This window comes from Homalodisca vitripennis, chromosome X (genome assembly GCF_021130785.1).
Source record: "Homalodisca vitripennis isolate AUS2020 chromosome X, UT_GWSS_2.1, whole genome shotgun sequence".
In the NCBI taxonomy this organism is placed as follows: domain Eukaryota; kingdom Metazoa; phylum Arthropoda; class Insecta; order Hemiptera; family Cicadellidae; genus Homalodisca; species Homalodisca vitripennis.
This window is the reverse complement of record NC_060215.1, coordinates 36,501,103-36,513,554: the sequence shown is the minus strand read 5'-3', so window position 1 is coordinate 36,513,554 and position 12,452 is coordinate 36,501,103. Positions and strand designations below refer to the sequence as shown.

General features: G+C 38.7%; 1 protein-coding gene across 2 annotated transcripts in view; it reads right to left on the bottom strand.

Moving 5' to 3' along the window:
• The window catches only part of LOC124368908, a 77,941-nt gene that overhangs the window by 56,110 nt on the left and 9,379 nt on the right, over window positions 1-12,452 (bottom strand). For both annotated transcript variants that reach the window (XM_046826435.1, XM_046826436.1), the window contains exon 2: window positions 4,792-4,898. The gene's annotated coding sequence lies outside the window, so the exon portion shown is untranslated. The remainder of the gene's footprint in view (window positions 1-4,791; window positions 4,899-12,452) is intronic.

The following is a 12,452-nucleotide window of genomic DNA, read 5'->3' as shown; positions in this document are numbered from 1 at the left end:
TAAAAAAGTTACATGATTAAAATAAGAAAAGAAATACCCTAAAACTGATGAGAAAATAAATACGAGGGCTGTTTTTTAAGTAAGGGCCATTTTTTTTTTGTAAATAAACAACAATGATTTTTTTCAAAATACATTTATTTTCAGAATCTGCATACTTTTCTTTATTTTTCTACATAGTTGCCTTGTTTGTTAAGGCACTTATCATATCTTAAAACTAAGTTTTGAAATCCCTCTTCAAAGAAATCTGCCACCTGCTCTGACAACCAGGAGTTCACGGCCGTCTTGACTTCTTCGTCGTCATTGTAGCGCTTCCCGCCAAGATGATTTTTCAAGTAACGAAAAAGGTGGAAATCGCTCGGAGCAAGGTCGGGACTGTACGGCGGATGATTCAAAACTTCCCAGCCAAAAGAGTCGATCATTTCCTGTGTCCGAGCAGCGGTGTGAGGCCTTGCATTGTCGTGGAGGAGCAGAATTCCCTTTGTCAGCATGCTGCGTCTTTTGTTCTGAATGGCGCGTCGGAGACTGGCCAGGGTTGCGCAGTAGGCTTCTGAGTTAATCGTCATTCCTCGCGGCATAAAGTCCACTAGCAAAACACCGCGCCTGTCCCAGAACACAGTTGCCATAACTTTGCGCCGCGACAGCGTTTGCTTGGCTTTGACTTTGACTGGAGATGTTGTGTGCCGCCATTCCATGGACTGTTGCTTTGATTCAGGAGTGATATGGGATACCCATGTTTCATCTCCTGTGACAATTCGACTCAACATGTCGTCTCCTTCCTCGTCGTAGCGGGTCAAGAAAGTCAAAGAACTGCTTAATCTCTTTTTTTTGTGATCCTCAGTGAGGAGTTTGGGTACCCATCTTGAGCACAATTTTTTAAAGTTTAGGTTTTCTGACACAATTTTGTACAGTACTGACCTGGACACTTGAGGAAATTCCATAGAGAGAGTGGTTATTGTGAACCGTCGGTCCTCATGAATTTTTGCGTCAACTGCAGTAATCAAATCTCCCGTGATCACAGATGGCCGGCCTGAGCGATCTTCATCGTGGACATTTTCGCGGCCATCTTAAATTCTCTGACCCATTTCCGCACTTTACCTTCACTCATTGCCTTGGCACCATACACCTCACAAAGCTGACGGTGAATGTCAGCAGCCGACATGTTTCTTGCAGTCAAAAATCGTATCACTGACCGAATCTCACACGCGGCGGGTGATTCGATAATCTTAAACATTTTAAAGATCCACAGTAATGCATACAGGTTAGCTACAGAGCTGCAACTGGCATGAAGTTGTTTGCTAAGAATGCCGGGAGGCGGGGCGCACGCTCGTTACGGCAGGAACGCGAACTACTACCGTGTACAGGAGAACGGCCCTTACTTAAAAAACAGCCCTCGTACTATAAGGAAAACCGTTATTATCAAAGAACACCCTAAAATACTCTGAAAAAAAAAAAATTTTTTTAACACAAAATAAATAACTATTCTATGATTTCTAAGACTGAATAGAATTGAATTAATGCCGAGGTTTAAAATAAAAATTATGTAAATATGTGGTTAACAGATGCATTTAATCCTAGTAAGGCAACTCAAGACTGATAATGTGTCTCCCTTAAAAACAAAGACATAAACCTAAGAAGGTCAATTTTTGCAATAGTAAAGCCAAAATTTCATTTAACCCTTCCCACCTGTGTTATAGGAAATCCCATAAGGTAAAGATAACTCTAACTAACGTATGTCAACAAATCTCGCTATTCAAGTTTTTGTCCTTCATCGTGCACAGTAGTTTGTAAAACAAGTGAAAAAATGTGTAAGAATGTTAACTGAATGTCAGACAATTCTCGGCAACCTGTTATCTATTCAAAACTGGTTATCATAGCAACGGAACACCATCTTTGCACTGTTTGCTGGCGTGTTTGATGGCTTTTTCCTTATGGAGGATGACAATGCAATTCTTGAGATCTGTGTGCAAACTCTATTTCTACATCGAATTGCATGCTACATGTTACATCTTAACACAGCAACTGTAGGATTACTGTAATTAAGATTTCACTTTTGTATATTTTTATTATAATTTTTATCAATTTTCTCTTAATTGGAAAATTTCATGTTTTGTTTTCTATACATATTTATTTTTAAGACTTTTTACTTCTATAATAACTTCAGAAATCTTAATTCAAATAGAACTGTAAGTCAATTAACATTAGTTTTTCAAAAGCTAATTACACACTAGGAGGTAATATAAAAATGTATATCCAGCACTCGTGTTTAAACCAATAAAGGAAGCTGGGGTTGAAAAAGTAATAGATGTCCTTAAGAATAAATGTTCAACTGGGTTTGATGAATTTTCAGTCCAATATTACAGCATCTCATAAACTTATCATTTATTTTCAGTATTTTCCATGACAAACTAAGAAATTCAATACTTGTGTCAATTTATAAAAAGGATGACAGGAGATATGTTGTAATTATCATTGCATTTTAATCAACAATATCAAAAGCAAATTAAACTTTGTTACAATGAATCAATAAAATGTTTAATAAATAATAGCCTTTTAGCGTTGTTCAACAGGAGTTTTGTAGTAACTGATCAGTAACTATAATAAATTATAGACTCAACAGACAAAAGAGAACATAATGTATGAATTTTTATAAGCATGTCAGAGGTGTTTGACAGTGCTAAGCATTCAATTTTAATTCAGGAATTAACATCCTGATGAGTGTGAACAAGAATTTTAAGATGGTCTGCATCATATTTAAACTACAGATCCTAGTATGTAGATCCACACGTATTCCCGATAAACAGATCCTAGTATGTAGATCCACACGTATTTCCGATAAACAGATAATAGTATGTAGATCCACACGTATTCCCGATAAACAGATCCTAGTATGTAGATCCACACGTATTCCCGATAAACAGATCCTAGTATGTAGATCCACACGTATTCCCGATAAACAGAGTTTCAAAATAGTATCTCATGTAAAATCTATTCAGTTAGAAGTCAATTTTAGGCCCTTTGACAACAAAAAAGAATCAAAATCTACGATTTTGAAAGAAAGAACATAGCTTTGGCATCCTCAAGGATAGTCCAAAGCAATCTCTGCCTTCATGCATATGATTTTAATTTGGAAATATCTGACTAGTCTACAAATGAGGGTTTAAAAATTTTTGGACAGTTTACGGATGCCAAAATAATCAATCTTATCCTTACCATACTAGAAGTAGAAATGAAAATTACACCCACTCATCACCAATTACATATTTATATGAAACAAACAAAATGCACTGTCATGACATTTCTTACATATATCTTAATTGATAAACAGTTTTATCCTTGGATGAGGTTTAAGTACAAGCCTTGATTATAGATCCTTCTAGATATATCATCCCTATGAGATGGGTGTGAACAGCCAGTGTACCCAGTTTTACGTGGTTTGGATACCCACCACCAGTCGCAACCATCGCTTCACCCACCAGCCCCTCCCTCCCCTCGAACCTCGTCTACCCGCAAACTTTACAACCCTGTAAAAGAGGCCAGCAGATGCTCAGGTTTTGTTGGTGGTAGTCAGAACTGCTCAGCTCTGTCTACCTGCTCTTATGCTACGAGCCGTTGACCGTTTCAGGCCTCTGAAACAATATTCTGAGTCGCTCGTGAATTGAATAGCTCACCCATTTGCTGAGTGGCAATACCTAGTCTGCATGTGTAATGTGTGAGCCCAACTGCACAATACAACAATATTAATACACTATGGCCGCTGACATTAATTTGAACAATTATGGATTTGGATAAACATTATAAATTATTTTTTTTTGTAGGGAAAGAAACTAATCACTTAGTCCAAATAAACAGATTTACTTATATTTTCATATATCAGTAATTTGCAGACAGTACCCTATTTGTTAACGTATATATTTTTATTGTTTTATAACTACATTAAGGTATGAAAATCTTATGGAATTAGCCAAAATATTCCAAACTAATATTTTCATATATGAGTTTTGTTTCTAATTTACTTTTATGACAAGGAACAAAACTTTCAGCGGTAAAGGTATACTAAGATACTATTTTTACTTTCCATGATATTTTAAATTATTTATTATGTACTTCTACAAAAAAAACAACTAAGATTGGTTTTATAACGCCCTTAAAATCTACTAGTAACTTTGTCTTTGATATCAGCATTTTACGACTTACCAAATACTGTGTACTTAATATTTGCTAAAATGTTTTGTTAAAAGTACAGTTCAACTAAAATTTCCAATTTTATCACCTGAATAAAAGGCTGGATTAATAATAATTTTTACTTTTAATGTTATTTTGAGTGCACATTTAGTCAAAAAGATAACTGTGCAGTAAACACACCAAACTCTCACAGATAGATGTATGCACTACCGCCTGATAAAACTATTACGCAGAACTAGAACTTGTACAGCAAGATTATCGTGGTAACTGGAGAAGTCCAAACACTTTTGGTATGTATAAAAATTACATCAGGAAAACATTACTTCTCAGTACTCCTTAATGGACCAAATGGAAAATGCTATGCACACTAATTAGGATAGTGGGATTTTGGACATTTGCCATAGTTTTAAGTTACAAAAGGTATAATAATGGCATTTCTGAAATCATACTATCCTTTCAAATCATCCAATGCCAATAACAAAATTTAACTAAAGAACGCTAATAAGGTTATCCTTTGAGACACACTAACCTAACCAATCAACACAATCTTGTTTGCATATGCAAGCTAAATTTACTGCTAGTTACAAATAAAACTTATTTGGAAATTACCAAAGTTTCTACGTGGAGTGTTGTTCAAATGATTGTTGAACTGGTCCCAAGAACCTTCGCTCGTTGAAGCTTGAATTCTTTCTCGAGTCAGTGAGCCATTTTTAAAACTGAAACACAATATTCACGCTGGATTAAGGACTTGCTTCTTCTGCTTACAATTTCCAAAATTGCAATTAGTAAAGATTAGAGTGGAAGGGTTGGCTGGCTTTAATAGCAAAATTGAAGCAGGTGAAAAGTTCTGAAAGGAAAACGAGCAGCGAAAAAAAAAACCAAATTAATTTCATAAATCATACAATGGTGTCAAAGATTGCTCAAACTTTAATCTAAAAATGAAACAAGTAAACACAAATATCACAGAATTTTACCAAGAACTTTAAGTAGGATTGATAGTGCAATTATTGTGGTTGGTGGATAATGATGGTACAATATTGTACTTTGGTTTGGATAACTTTTTGGGGAACTTGAGGAAATTATACTTTTTAATGAAACACGATTCGAGAAAATTGTTCTGATGTATATGAAACTACTGAAGTAGTTTCCATGTCTTTGTTGCATCATTTATGTAAACTACTGAATATAAAAACATGTCATTAAATTGTATTTCCCAAAAGCCTCATACAAAGATGGCCACAATTTCTGCTTTTAATATTAGTATTTCCGGTACTTATGCACTATACGGATCCCACCACTTTTTTACAAATTGGTTTGAGTAAGGTTATGTTATGTTATGTTAAATTACTATCGTAACATAACTTAACCTAAGCTAGATCAGGAGACTAAGAAGTGGACATGCAGAGCATGCGCGGAAGCTACTGTCAGACACCTGGCAGTGGTGTGCCTGTCACTGCCTGACAAGCCGCCGGCACATACTGCGCAGCGACAGTACAGTCATTCTATTGCCGTTGCTATCCTGATTTGGGAGCTTCCGTCTACAGAAGAAGCCGTGGGTTTTTCCAATCGTGAGGTCTGCTGCCTGTAACGAAATTATGCGAAGGAGGACATGCTATGAAGTTGTATTTAGTGGTGTAACCGACAGTTGGGATTGTCCATTCACAAACAGTGAACTGAAACAATTACATGAGATAGGTATGTGTTAAATCTGTTTTATAAAAGAATGTTGGGAAAATTGGTCGTACCAATAAAATAGACGAGAGCTTGTTTACCAGACGCAAGTACAATGTTGGTCGTGTTCTGCCTGAACCATGGGTGTTTGGCGGACTCTGCAGGGAAACTAATGCTAAATTTTTGGTTAAGGTACCGAACCGTTGTGCAGCTACACTTATGGCTGCTATTCTGGAGCATATTGAACCAGGTATTACGATTATGTCTGACTGCTGGAAAGGATACAAAACTGGTGAAATGGAAAGTGCTGAATTTGAACATTTTTCTGTCAACCACAGCTACAACTTCGTAGATCCCGAAATTGGGGCCATTACACAGCGTGTAGAAAGAATGTGGGTAGTGCGAAGTGGCGCAATAAGGTACAAAGGGGAACTGCTCGGCATCATCCGGATACCTACTTGGTGGAATACGTGTTGCGGTTGGCAGTAGTGGAGACCAGAGGCCATAGGCTTGATGCGTTGCTAACGGACATCATGGACACAATCTTTTTTCTCTGTTCATTGTTGTAAATATATTCATATTCTTGCTACACATGTTGTTTTCCTCTAACTGTGCCCAATTTCTTAATAAGTAGGTGGGGTCAGTATAGTGCATTAGTACTGTATTTCCTCATGGAACTATAAAAACAAATATATATTTTTTCATGTCTGTATAGAATTTTTATATAGAATTTTTAAGGGCCACAACTAAAAAAAACTGTTTAAAATTAACAAAAATAAAGGCTGATTACAAGAACTTAATCTGCCTTGATGTTTCCCATTATACATAATATACTTACTGACACAACATAAATAAAAAAATAATTAATACAATTCAAACTAACTATACAAAAACAATTTTAATCCAATGATAAATCTTATAAAACATACTTTTTTCATTTAATGTTTGCTGTATTTCCACGCTGGCAATAAATTAATAAATGTTTATTTTTAAAGGACAAGTCTAAACTCTCTGAGATGACTGATGAGCAGAATAGTAATATGAAAGCCTTCCCAGGAGGACTGACTGGTTGGGATATAAGTCTGACCTTCAGTCACAGTTGGGATCGGTAGGCGGAAGGGTGCGATGCTTCACAGACATAGATCAGATAGCTTCTGACCTGCAGAATGCTATAATCAATAGCTTCCATGACAATTGTCCATTGCGACGGGGGAAGAGTCGAACCAATACTAAGTGGTGGACTGCGGACCTCGCTCGCAAAAGGGCTAATGTCAGGAAGCTGTACAATCAATGCAAAAGGAGCCGTATCTGGGACTCCTATCATAGAGCTCTAACAGAATACAGCCTAGCAATTAAAAAGGCAAAACAAAGTTCCTGGAGGCAGTTTACACAGAAGGTAAATGAGTTAAGCGCGGCAGCTAGACTGCAACGTTTACTAGCCTCAGGTCCAACTGGTCATTTGGGATCATTAAGGTCCCAGGGAGGTCAACACACTTCCGGGTCTAGTGATAGCCTCAAACTTCTCCTTGAGACTCACTTCCCTGATTGTATCTTTGAGAATGACGACACTGGAACGTCGGGTAACCATGAGGCAGGCTCACGGCCAAGAGCTTATCGTGGTGGCTGGGCCATTGCCAGAAGGATTGTCACTCTCTCTAAAACCAAATGGGCAATTTCTAAATTTGCCCCTTTCAAATCTGCAGGAGGGGATGGAATCTTTCCGGCCCTGCTTCAACAAGGGCCGGAGAATCTCCTTACCCTTCTATGTGAACTATTCAGGGCGAGCCTAGCTTATGGGTACATACCACAAGTCTGGCGTCTCAACAGGGTGGTCTTCATCCCTAAAAAAGGGAGAGCAGACTATTCTGTCCCTAAATCTTTTCGTCCCATCAGTTTATCTTCGTTTCTACTGAAAACATTAGAAAGACTGATGTAGAGGCACCTGAGAAAGGGATTTCTCTCAAACACTCCCCTTCATCACAACCAACATGCATACCAGCAAGGCAAATCCTGTGAATCAGCACTGCACCAACTAGTCAGTAGGATTGAGTATAGCCTGTGCGCCAAGGAATTGGCATTGTGCACCTTCATAGACATTGAAGAAGCTTTTGACAATGCTAAATTCACTGCGATGGTAAGTGGAGCACAGCGACGTGGCCTCGAGCCAGCTCTGTGCCGGTGGCTTAGGGCCATGCTGTGCTCCAGACGGATCAGGGCCGATCTCAATGAAGAATCGCTTGTGATCGCACCTACAAGGGGATGTCCTCAAGGAGGCATCCTGTCACCTCTACTGTGGAATCTAGTAGTAGATGGTCTACTTGAGGACCTTACTAACAATGGAATCTATGTCCAAGGATATGCAGACGACATAGTCCTTATGGTACAGGGAAAATATACAAATGTTGTTGTTGATATCATGAATACCAACCTTCAACATGTACACAACTGGTGTCAGGGAGAGGGACTGAAAGTAAATCCCTCTAAGACAGTAGTTGTACCATTCACTAGGAAAAAGAACCTAGAGTCTCTTTCTAGGCTGAAACTCGCATCCACACAGCTTGAGTGGTCAAAGACAGTTAAATATTTAGGACTGACTCTAGACCATAAGCTTACGTGGAATGATCATCTTAACAATATCCTGCACAAAGCAAAGTGGGCGCTCATGACGTCCAGGAGACTTGCAGGAATCTCATGGGGCGTAAAACCCCATATAGCACTATGGCTTTACAAAGCAGTTGTAAGGCCTCAAATCACTTATGGTTCATTAGTCTGGTGGACAAAGGTGAATCAGGTAACTGCCAAAGCCAAGCTTGAAAGCTTACAAAGGCTTGGCACAATCTTTGCAACCGGAGCATTCAGGAGCAGTCCCTCAGCGACCCTCGAGGTGGCTTTAGGACTTCTACCTCTTGATGTCCATATAAAAGCTGAAGCGCGTAAGTCAGCTTATCGGCTGATGGTTGCTGGCTTGTGGAGGAATGGCGCGTCTAACGCGAGCCATGGCGCCATCACTGAAGCTCTAAACCCAAGCGCTATTCTCGAAATGGTCTCCGACATAATGAGAACGGAGTTCGTATTCAATAAGCCATTCTCTGTTGACTTCTACTCCAGAGATGAGTGGAAATCGCAAGATAACATCCCAACAATAAGAAAGAGCTTTGTCTGGCACACGGATGGCTCGCTTATTAAGGGAAGAACTGGATATGGAGTGTTTAGTCAATCCCCTAGAACTGCCCTTTGCGGCAGTTTGGGTCGGAACTGCTCCATATTTCAAGCCGAAATCTATGGTATCCTAGCCTGTGCCAACCTAGGCCTCACCAGAGGGTACCAGGGAATGAACATCTGTATAATGTCAGACAGTCAGGCAGCTCTTAACCCTTTCCACTCGGATTTTTTTTCACTAGTCTGCCCCCTCAGCTCGTATTTATTTTAGCATATTTTCAGTAAAAACCCATTTTTAGCAAACTGGAAGTCAATAAAGTATATACATTATTATATTGTATAATAATTTTATTTTATTTCTAATTTATATTATAGAGATATAAAATTTGATACTTACACTAATAAGTTTTATATTTTATCATGGTATGGTATCGTTCAAAACACTCTGCAGGATGAAGACCAGGATTTTTTTTACAAGTTTTACAATAATAAAGTGTTTCCTTTCTTCCTCCTGGCACCTTTCTATTGCTACAAACAGCACAGTCTTTAGTTTTTTTTGTTGGATGAGCTGCAAGAAAGTGAGGTTGTTTGTTTAGCCTTTCTTCTTTTTCTACTGATGAAGGACGACCCTGCTTCAAACTCATAGGGTTACGGACATGCCCTACAAGTTCATTGATGAGGATTTCTCTGAAATTCCTGTGTTGAATTGTTTTTTCTCCATGGTTTTGCTTATTCATGTTGAACAAGAGAAAGCTATTTACTATTGCCACTTCCAACATCCAGAAAAATAGCTTTCTCCACCACTTCAGAGATTTACGGGAAAATTTGTAGGAAGCAATATAGTGGTCTGCTTGGTCCACGCCACCCATATATCTGTTATACTGACAGATAACTGTTGGCTTTTTTATGTTTATTTGATGATCCTTGCCTCTTCTTGAGATGGTTTCAGTATCATTGTTGTAGAAATTACTCAACATTACTACATCACGCTTATCCCGCCAAGCTAAAACTAAAGTGTTGTTTGTATGACGATAGGTCTTGGTTTCATATTTTTTCAATTTTAGTTTGCCTTTTTTTATGCTGTTGGGCAAGCCCTTTCGATTAGTCATCACTGTTCCAGTTAAATGAATATTCATTTTTTTTAATTCCTCCGAAAGTTGTAAGCTTGTGTAGTATCGATCTGTAAATATATGAAAACCAGATCCTGCATTGTCACCCGATACTAATTTTTCTGCCAAATGCAATACAATTCTAGAAGTGAATGGTAGATCTGGGCGAACTAATGATGCAGTTGTAAATGAACCGTAATAAGGTTCAAAACTATGAACATATCCCGATCTTGAATCACTGAGTACAAAAAACTTTCAAACCCCATTTTGTTGGTTTTTGTGGATTATAACATTTGAATTCCACTCTACCCTTGAAAGCCACGGTGCTTTCATCTACACTACATTCATAAAGTGGAACAAAATATTCTCTGAAGCGAGCTTGTAAATAGGTTACAACATTCTTTACTTTATCAGCCCTGGTTCTATTGTTCGTATCAGGATTTGGAGGAGATACATGAAAGCACCAAAATATTTGTAAAAACCTTTCCCTTGAGAAAACATTCACAAAAAACGGCTGGTAAAATACCCACTCAGAAGAAAAATAGTCTTGGATTGACGGCTTTGGATTCAGTGCCATATTTAGAATGACTCCTAAAAAAGCCTTTATTTCTTCCAGAGAAACATTTTTCCAAGTGTTCCAGATAGATCTAGCTTTTAGGGGTCTCAGCTTGTTTATTTTCACTTGTGCGTAACGATTTGTTTCAGCAACAATGTCATTCAAAAGTTCGATAGTAAACATCAAGTGAAAAAAGTCTGAAATACTCACAGGTTTATTTACATTTGGCTCCTTATATCCACCTAACAAAGTGTAAGGAAAATGAGGAAAATCAGGTCCTTGATAAACAGACCAACCGTTGTCCAATCCATCATCACCACCACCATTATTTGCTGTTGGGCCTAGGTCTAGGCTATTGTCACTGTCACTATCAGTTATGTTTTCCAGTGTTGGAAGAACTTCATCACAATCACTTTGCATATCTTCGTCAGAACTTGAATCATTGTCATTTTGTAATTCAGCAATAACTTCTGAATCAGAAAGAAAAGATGTACTTGGTATCGACATATCGAGTCACTAATGCGAACGCGTCTGAAAATTGGTTAGGAAACGTGACTACAATGACAAAGCAAAATAGATCAGCAGCCGACCAATCGTAGTTCAGCTGTCTATTATTAGTTCCTGAGAATACCGTGCGATCGCAGCACCAATCGGAAACATCGTAGGGCGGCTAAAAATAAAGTAAAGCTGACGTCACTGCAATGTCGGATGGCGTCCGACATACGAGCGGAACGGCAAAATAGCAATGTCGGACGACGTCCGACATACGAGTGGAAAGGGTTAAAGCTCTTGACTCCAACAGCATTTCATCCAGGCTTGTGTAGGAGTGCTTTAACACTCTCTGCAAGCTTGGATCACGCAACTTTGTGCGTCTTGGTTGGGTACCGGGCCACACAGGCATAGGTGGCAACGAATACGCCAACAGGCTTGCCAAAAGCGGAGCAAGCATGCCATACACCGGTCCAGAACCGAGTTGTGGTATAAGCAAGTCAGCCGCTTACCAAAGTATAAACAAATGGTCCAGGAAGACACACCGCTTGCGGTGGCAGAGTCACCAAGGACAAGCACTCGGCAAAAGACTGCTCACTGATTCTAGCTCCGGCTTCACCAGATGGCTGATGGGGCTGGGCAGGGATCGGGTTAAGCAAGTGATTGCCTTGATCACTGGACACGGCCACTTCAGGAAACACCTAAACACTCTAGGTTTACGAAATGAGGACTCGGAATGTAGACTCTGCAATAAGTCTGAAAAGACTGCAAAACACATAATGCTGGACTGTGAGAGACTGGGAGCAAGGAGAAGGGCTCTTTTCGGTGATAAACAACCAGGCGAAGAACCAGATGCTAGTATCGGGGAAAAGCTTCTTAGCCTAATTAAGGGCACAAAGATAGGCTTACCCCTCTAACATCAAAGGGGCACACAATAAGCTCAGGTTGACGTGTGAGGATCTGTGAATCCACCCCAATACCCTAAAGCAAAAAAAAAAAAAAAAAAAAAAAAAAAAAATATGAAAGCCTTGTCTTGTTGCTATCTAGGAGGTCTTAAGGTAGTGCAATCAGGTTTTTGACAATACTTTGATATAGATTTTAAAGAAAATTTCGGTTACAGCTCTTATTAAGATACAATGATTAGCCAGAGAACTGGCAACTAAATCACCCCTATTGGCAGGCCTCTCTTTCTGTTTTACAAGGATATTTTATAAAAAGTATAGGAAGTAAAGTCATTTTCTTTTTATTTGAAACATTTATATATATTTAAGGTGGGACCATAACTA